This window comes from Colobus angolensis, unplaced genomic scaffold, assembly GCF_000951035.1.
Source record: "Colobus angolensis palliatus isolate OR3802 unplaced genomic scaffold, Cang.pa_1.0 Scaffold33, whole genome shotgun sequence".
NCBI classification, from domain to species: domain Eukaryota; kingdom Metazoa; phylum Chordata; class Mammalia; order Primates; family Cercopithecidae; genus Colobus; species Colobus angolensis.
In genome coordinates, this window is record NW_012116599.1 from 7,095,104 (window position 1) to 7,102,942 (window position 7,839).

The 7,839-nt window shown below is 40.0% G+C and overlaps 1 pseudogene; it reads right to left on the reverse strand.

The window, feature by feature from the left end:
- Positions 1 to 7,839, reverse strand: part of LOC105518810 — a 43,213-nt pseudogene that overhangs the window by 27,682 nt on the left and 7,692 nt on the right.

Below are 7,839 nucleotides of genomic sequence, written 5' to 3' on the forward strand. Positions count from 1 at the left end.
CAAAATAAAAATAAAAATAAAAATAATAAAAATTAAAATTAAAAGCAATTGCAACAAAAACAAAAATTGACAAATGGGACCTAATTAAACTAAAGAGCTTCTGTACAGCAAAAGAAACTATCAACGGAGTAAACAGGCAACCTACAAAATGGGAGAAAATATTTGCAAACTATGCATCCAACAAAAATCTAATATCCAGAATCTGTAAGGAACTTACACAAATTAATGAGCCCAAATCAAAGAACCCAATTAAAAAGTGGGCAAAAGAGGCGAGGCATGGTGGCTCACACCTGTAATTCCAGCACTTTGGGAGGCTGAGGCAGGCAGCTTGCTCGAGCTCAGGAGTTCGAGACCTGCCTGGGCAACATGATGAAACCTTGTCTCTACCAAATATAAAAGATCAGCTGGGTGTGGTGGCACACACCTGTGGTCCCAGCTATTTGAGAGGCTGAGGGGAGAGAATCACTTGACCTCTGGGGGCAGAAGTTGCAGTGAATTGAGAAAGATACGTAATCATCTCCCCTTTTTCATTTCTGATATTGATAACTTGTATTTTTTCCATTCTATGCATGAGCACTCTCACATTTATTAGACTTTTCAAATGACTAATTTGGCTTTGGTAATTTTTCCTATTGTACTATTTTCTATTCCATTGATTTTATTTTTTGTTATCTCTAACATTGTCTTCTTTTCTTTGAGTTTCATTTGCTGTTCTCTTCTAGCTTCTGAAGATGAATGTTTAAGGAACTTAATTTTTGTCCTTTCTCTTTTAAAAAAATAAATGCATTGGAGACCGTATGTTTCTCTCCCTGCACTGCCTAACTGCATCCTGTAAGTTGTGATTTTTCAGATTTTCATTGTCATTCAGTTCAAATTATTTTCTAACTCCAAGTGTAATTTTTTGACCATGTTCTTTCTTTAATTATAAAACATTTGGGTATTTTTAAATTATAATTTTGCTAATGATTTTAGCTTAATTATGGTTGTCAGAATACTTTTTCCGTATGATTTCAATCTTTTGATATTTATTGAGGGCTACTTTTTGGACCAGTCCAAGCCTGTTTTTGGTCACTCTTCTATGTTCACTTGAAAATAGTCTTTATCCTGCAGCGTGTACAGTTGCCACATATCCATCATTGCGACTTTATTCGACATGTAGTTTGAATCTTCCTAATCCTCACTGATGTTTTTCGTCTGCTTGTTATTGAGAAAGCTGTGTTCACATTCGCAACTGTGAGGGTGAACTTTTTTATTTCTCTAATTTTTTTTTTGGCGTTTTGCTTAATACATTTTGAGGCTATGGTTTTTGTGCATACAGATTCAGAATAGCTTTATTGGCCGGGCGCGGTGGCTCACGCCTGTAATCCCAGCACTTTGGGAGGCCGAGGTGGGTGGGATCACTTGAAGTCAGGAGTTTGAGACCAGCCTGGCCAACATGGCAAAATTTTGTCTCTTTTAAAAATACAAAAATTAGTCGGGTGTGTTGGCACACGCCTGTAATCTCAGCTAATCAGGAGGCCAAGGCAGGAGAATTGCTTGAACCCAGGAAATGGAGGTTGCAGTGAGCTGAGATCATGCCACTGCACTCCAGCCTGGGTGACAAAACAAGACTCCATCTCAAAAAAAAAAAAAAAAAAAAAAGAATAGCTTTATTTACCTGGTTGTTAATTAACACTTTTATCATTATGAAATGACTATGAAACTCAATCACTCTGGTGTTGTTGCTTATTTCATCTGATACTGGGATAACTAAGTTAGCTTTCCTTGTATTAGTGTTTCTACAGTATATTTTTTCCCATTTTTTTAACTTTCAACCTTTGGAGCCCGTATTTTCAAGAAGTGTGTCTTGAAAGCAATATAATTAGGTTTTGAGTTTTAAAATCCATTCAGCTGGCTTTTATCTTATAATTGGAGTAATTAGTTCAGGCACATTTTAATGATTTTGCTGCTATATAGGGTTTTAAATTTACCATTTATTTGTCCTGCCTGATTTATGTTCCTTGATCTGTTTCTTGTCTTTTGTTGCGTTAATTAAGTTTAAAAACACTTTCCCTCCCTTCATTAGCTTGTTAGTACTATCTTACTGTATTATTCTTTTAGTAGTTACCATGTATATTACAGCATGAATTTTTGACCTAGCAGAATCTACCCTAAAATAGTATTTTCACCACTTCTTTGACAATATAAGGAGTTTGCAGTACTTTAAATCTATTATTTCCCCTTCCTTTTGTGCTATTACCATCATAAATTTTAACTCTACGTATATTTTTATTTATTTATTTATTTTTGAGATGGAGTCTTGTTCTGTCGCCCAGGCTGGAGTGCAATAGTGGGATCTTGGCTCACTGCAATCTTCCCCTCCCGGGCTCAAGCGATTCTCCTGCCTCAGCCTCTTGAGTAGCTGGGATTACAGGCACCTGCCACCACGCCCAGCTAATTTTTGTATTTTAGTAGAGACAGGGTTTCACCATGTTGGCCAGGCTGGTCTCGAACTCCTGACCTCAAGTGATCCACCCACCTTGGCCTCCCAAAGTGCTGGGATTACAGATGTGAACCACCACGCCTGGCCTCTACATATATTTTTAAAACTAGAAACGTTAGACCAGGTGTGGTGGCTCGCATCTGTAATCCCAGCACTTTGGGAGGCTGAGGTGGGTGGATCACTTGAGGCCAGGAGTTGGAGACCAGCTTGACCAACATGGTGAAACTCCTTCCCTACAAAAAATACAAAAAAATTAGCCGGGTATGGTGGTGCACACCCGTCATCCCAGCTACTTGGATGACTGAGGTTCAAGAATCGCTTGAACCTGGGAGGCAGAGGTTGCAGTGAGCTGAGATTGCACCCCTTCACTCCAGCCTATGCAACTCTGTCTCAAAAACCAAGATTTGCTTAGATTTAGTTACATATTTATTTTTTCCAGTATTATTTTTCCTATATTATTGCAATACTAATGGTGATCATTTTCATTCTGCCTAAAGAATTCCCTTTATATTTCTTTTAGTGTAAACCACAATAATTTTGCTTAATTTTTGTCTTAAAAATATCATTATTTTGACTTAATTTTTGATGGATATTTTTGCCGAGTATAAAATTCTAGGCTAGCAGCTTTTTAGTTTTCACACTTTAAAAATGTTCTTGGGCAGAGGGCAAAAGTTGAAAAACCACTAATTGGGTACTAAGCTCACTAGCTGAGTGATGGGATCAATTGTATCCCAAACCTCAGCATCATGCAATATACCCACGTAACAAACCTGCACATGTATGCCCTGAATCTAAACTAAAAGGTGCAATTATTTTTAAAAGATAAAAATAATAGGCTGGGCGTGGTGGCTCACGCCTGTAATCCCAGCACTTTGGGAGGCCAAGGCGGGCGGCTCACGAGGTCAGGAGTTCGAGACCAGCCTGGCCAACATGGTGAAACCCCATTTCTACTAAAAATACAAAAATTACCCAGGCGTGGTGGCGTGCACCTGTAGTCCCAGCTACTTAGGAGTCTGAGGCAAAGAATCGGTTGAACCCGGGAGGCAGAGGTTGCAGTGATCTGAGATCGTGCACTGCACTCTAGCCTGGACAACGGAGTGAGACTCCGTCTCAAAATAAATAAATAAATAAATAGAAATAAAAATTAAAATGTTGTTTCATTGTTTTCTGGCTTCCAGTATTTCTGTTGAAAATTCAGATGTCATTATTACTAATACTCCTAGAAAGAAATGCATCTCATCTTCATTTTATAGACAAATAGACTAGAAAACTTTAAGGCCACAGAGCAGTAATGCTGCCAGTAATGTTCAGCCAAGGAAAATATTTTAGATGTTTATTTCTGATTAACTTGGTGTATAGAATGAAACACATTGTTACACAGGAAATGAGAAGTAGCATTTAATTCATTGAAGTGTTCTCCAACCAGTATCTACCACCTCCTTAGCTCATTTTCTTTACTTCATGATTAATCTAAATCAAATACTTCATATTTTTAAACTACTGTGTGATATAGTATTTATATGTAGTTTAATAGAACAGCTTCACTTCTATAACAGCCCTGAGAATATTTGATAAGTTGTTTCAAAAAGAAATAGATACGCTCTGACTATTCAAGCAGGAAAAATGGGAGTGAAAACTAAACTTAGTCAAAATTAGAATCGTATCTTATACTATGTTGCTAAATCAGACAAAATCAAAGCCTAACAACATATTACTGCTTATGAATTGTAAGAACTTCATTTATCCCCCTGATTAGGAATCTTAGTCAAGTCGTAAGAGAAAGTTGATTCAAGTGAGAATATAGTTTCATTGTGCCTTGTAGGAAGCCTTAGGTATAACATTGCAAAATGCTATTCAGAGGAGCTGGAAGAATAAATAAACATGTTTTGTTGCTTTAAGTAGTTTAAGTAGTTAAAATAAATAGATGGCAAATACTTACACAGCTATGGTTGTAAGGAACATAAAACTTGACTTGAATATCAAGAGACCAGCATAGCACACCCAAATATGTTGTGAAATGCATGAGAAATAGAGAACCTGCATCTGCTCCTGAGAAGATCACCAAGGATAACTCACCCAGAAGATCCCAGTTGACTTTGATGTGGCCACTGTGAAGGCTGCCATGGCCCCTAAAATAAAATAAATAAAAATAAAAATAAAAAAAAAGATAAACTACATCTTGTTAATCCATGTATAGTAAAATAGCACACAGTTTTGTTAAAATCCAGTTACAGAAGCACTGAAGCATTTTCAGAATACAGTAAAAAAAAAAAATGCTGACTTATTGTATACTTTGAATGAAAAATTGCTTGATTCACCTCTGTGAACTGTACATATCATTTTCTCTTAAGGGTTGAAATAGACCAGCCGAATTTAGGCTTCCATAAATCATGGACTGGAGAGGACCCATGGAGAGGGCCATTTTTTTCTTTCCTCTTCCCTTTGCAGATGTTAAAACTCAGGCTTAGAAACCTGGTGTCAAATAAAAAAAAAAAATATGTGACTTAGATAGGAGAGGTTTTATTTAGAAGAAAGGCTATTGCAATAAAAAGAACTCTCTGATTGCAGAAATCTGCATGATTCAAGATCAAACAGAAAAAGGATTTTCTTTTACAGGGTAAAGAGGGTACAAGCAGAGATAAGCAGAATCTCTGTAAAGGAAGCTGGATTCACAGGGGGAAATGGTCAGTGGAGTTTGACAGGAAAGTATCCCACTGTGGTCAGCCAATTCCCGTTTGGAGCTGATAAGGGGGACACATTCCACATTTTTTTGTGTTTGCTCAGGGTTTGGAGTAAGCAACATTTAGGGGCCTGTAGGAAAGCCAGGAGCCTGACTAAAGTCTGGTCAAGACAAACAGAGGGTAAGAAATGGGGAACTGTGAATGCCCGGTCATTGGACTGAGGTGCACAAGGTCTGCAGTCTAAAGTTTCCTAATGTGTGACGTCGCTCTTTTCTCCCACGCCCTTTCCCTGAGCCTATTACCAATGCCTTAGGAAGGATGGCCTCTCTCTCTTTGCCCTTGTCTCTGTTTTCTCTTTCCTTTCTGTAACACCATTTAAAAAAATTTCCTCGGCCAGGTGCGGTGGCTCAAGCCTGTAATCCCAGCACTTTGGGAGGCCGAGAGGGGCGGATCACGAGGTCAGGAGATCGAGACCATCCTGGCTAACACGGTGAAACCCCGTCTCTACTAAAAAATACAAAAAACTAGCCGGGCGAGGTGGCGGGCGCCTGTAGTCCCAGCTGCTTGGGAGGCTGAGGCAGGAGAATGGCGTGAACCCGGGAGGCGGAGCTTGCAGTGAGCTGAGATCCAGCCACTGCACTCCAGCCTGGGCGACAGAGCGAGACTCCGTCTCAAAAAAAAAAAAAGAAAAAAAAAATTTCCTCAAGATGCCTGACAGATGCCAAACTTTTCTATATATATATTTCTCTCTCTATATATATATATTATAGATATATAAATATATGTATTTATATATCTATAATATATAAATATATGTATTTATTTGTAGAGATGGGGTCTCGTTATATTGACCAGGCTGGTCTCAAACTCCTGGCCTCAAGCAATCTTCCCATCTGGGCCTCCCAAATATTAGGATTATAGATGTGAGCCACTATGCCTGGCCTGATCATGCCCTTCTTTATTTGTTCCTTCCTTCCTTCTTTTCTGCCTTCCTTCTTTCCCTCATTTGTTAAACCAGCAAGTACTTTTGAGCTTCTCTGTGGAACAATATAGTGGTAAACTTTGGGTCCTTGCTTTGAAAACAATACAGCCTAGTGGGGAAATTAGATAAATAAATTTAAGTTAATAAATAAATAAAAAAATACAGTGTGATAAGGATTATAAAAGAGCTCTGCTGGGAGGCTGAGGCAGGTGGATCACCCAAGGTCAGGAGTTCGAGACCAGCCTGACCAACATGGTGAAACCCCATCTATACTAAAAATACAAAAATTAGGGGGACTGAGGCGGGAGAATTGCTTGAACCCGGGAGGTGGAGGTTGCTATGAGCTGAGATCACGCCATTGCACTCCAGCCCGGGTGACAAAGCGAGATTCCGTCCCTCCCAATCCCTCCCCCCGCAAAAAAAGCTCTGACCCTAATCCAAATCTTATCTAGTGGTTGTCAACCAGGGGTATTTTTGCCTTCTAGTGGACAGGTGGCAATATTTGAAGACATTTTTGGTTATCACAATGGGGTGCATCCTGGCAACTAGTGGCTTAGAGGCATACGATGTTGCTGAACATCCTACAGAGCTCAGAACAGTCCCCCTCGACAAAGAATTGTCCAGCCCAAGAGGCCAGCAGTGCAGAGGATGAAACACCAATCGGAGCCCTGACCTAACCAATCAAATGTTAGGAATTTTCAGGGAGGGAAGTGAGAAGAATGTGAGCTCAACAATGGGCCCCGCTTTGTTCAATAAACAGGTGGGTGTGGAACAACTTAGCTTTAGAATAAATAGCTTCAAAGTCTCATTTGATGTGAAAACTTTGTTTTGTCAGGAAAGTACATGCAGATTGTTGGGCTAACTTCAAAGACGGCTCTGGGGCCTGCCCTTTGTCCCCTGGAGTATTAATGCCCGTGTCAGCCCACCTCTCCCTCCTTGCACCACATTCTCTTTGGAAGAGTGTTTTAAACCTCACAAAGTATATTCTGTGAGAGACGAGGAGTGCCTGGACAATTATCTAAAACTCTCCAAACTACTGTAGCTTCTGAGCCAGGAGGAAGATTTTGCCCAAGCAGGAGGCCCAGGAGGGGGCTTGAAGGGTGAACCCAGTAGTGGGAGCTGAAAACCCTCAATACCCCAGAGACCTTCCCAAGATTTCTCTTTGTTGCTCAGTCTTCCTGCCTTTTTCCTGTCAGACAACACACAGCATCAGAAATTCATCTTTAGATAAGGAGGAAGGAGACACCAGCCAACTCAAGGGACAGCAATGATGCTCAGGCACACACACACCCACTGGGAGGGCCAGCCTCATCCACCACCTCCCACCTTGCCTTTCTCATAGGGCACTGGTTTCCTGCTGTCATTATCACCATAATTGAGGATTACTACTTGTTAAGGGGGTGCTGTGTCTGAGGTTTTTATTTAAAAAAATGCAATGGAATAAAAACATAATATGCATACAAGGCCAGACAGAAAATTATACAGGATGATACAATAACTTGGTTGTGGAGAGAAGATAGAATGAGCAGTTATAAGAATTCATTCTGGGCCGGGCGCGCGGTGGCTCATGCCTGTAATCCCAGCACTTTGAGAGGCTGAGGTGGGTGGATGACGAGGTCAGGAGATTGAAACCATCCTGGCTAACATGGTGAAACCCCGTCTCTACTAAAAACAAAACAAAACAAAACAAACCA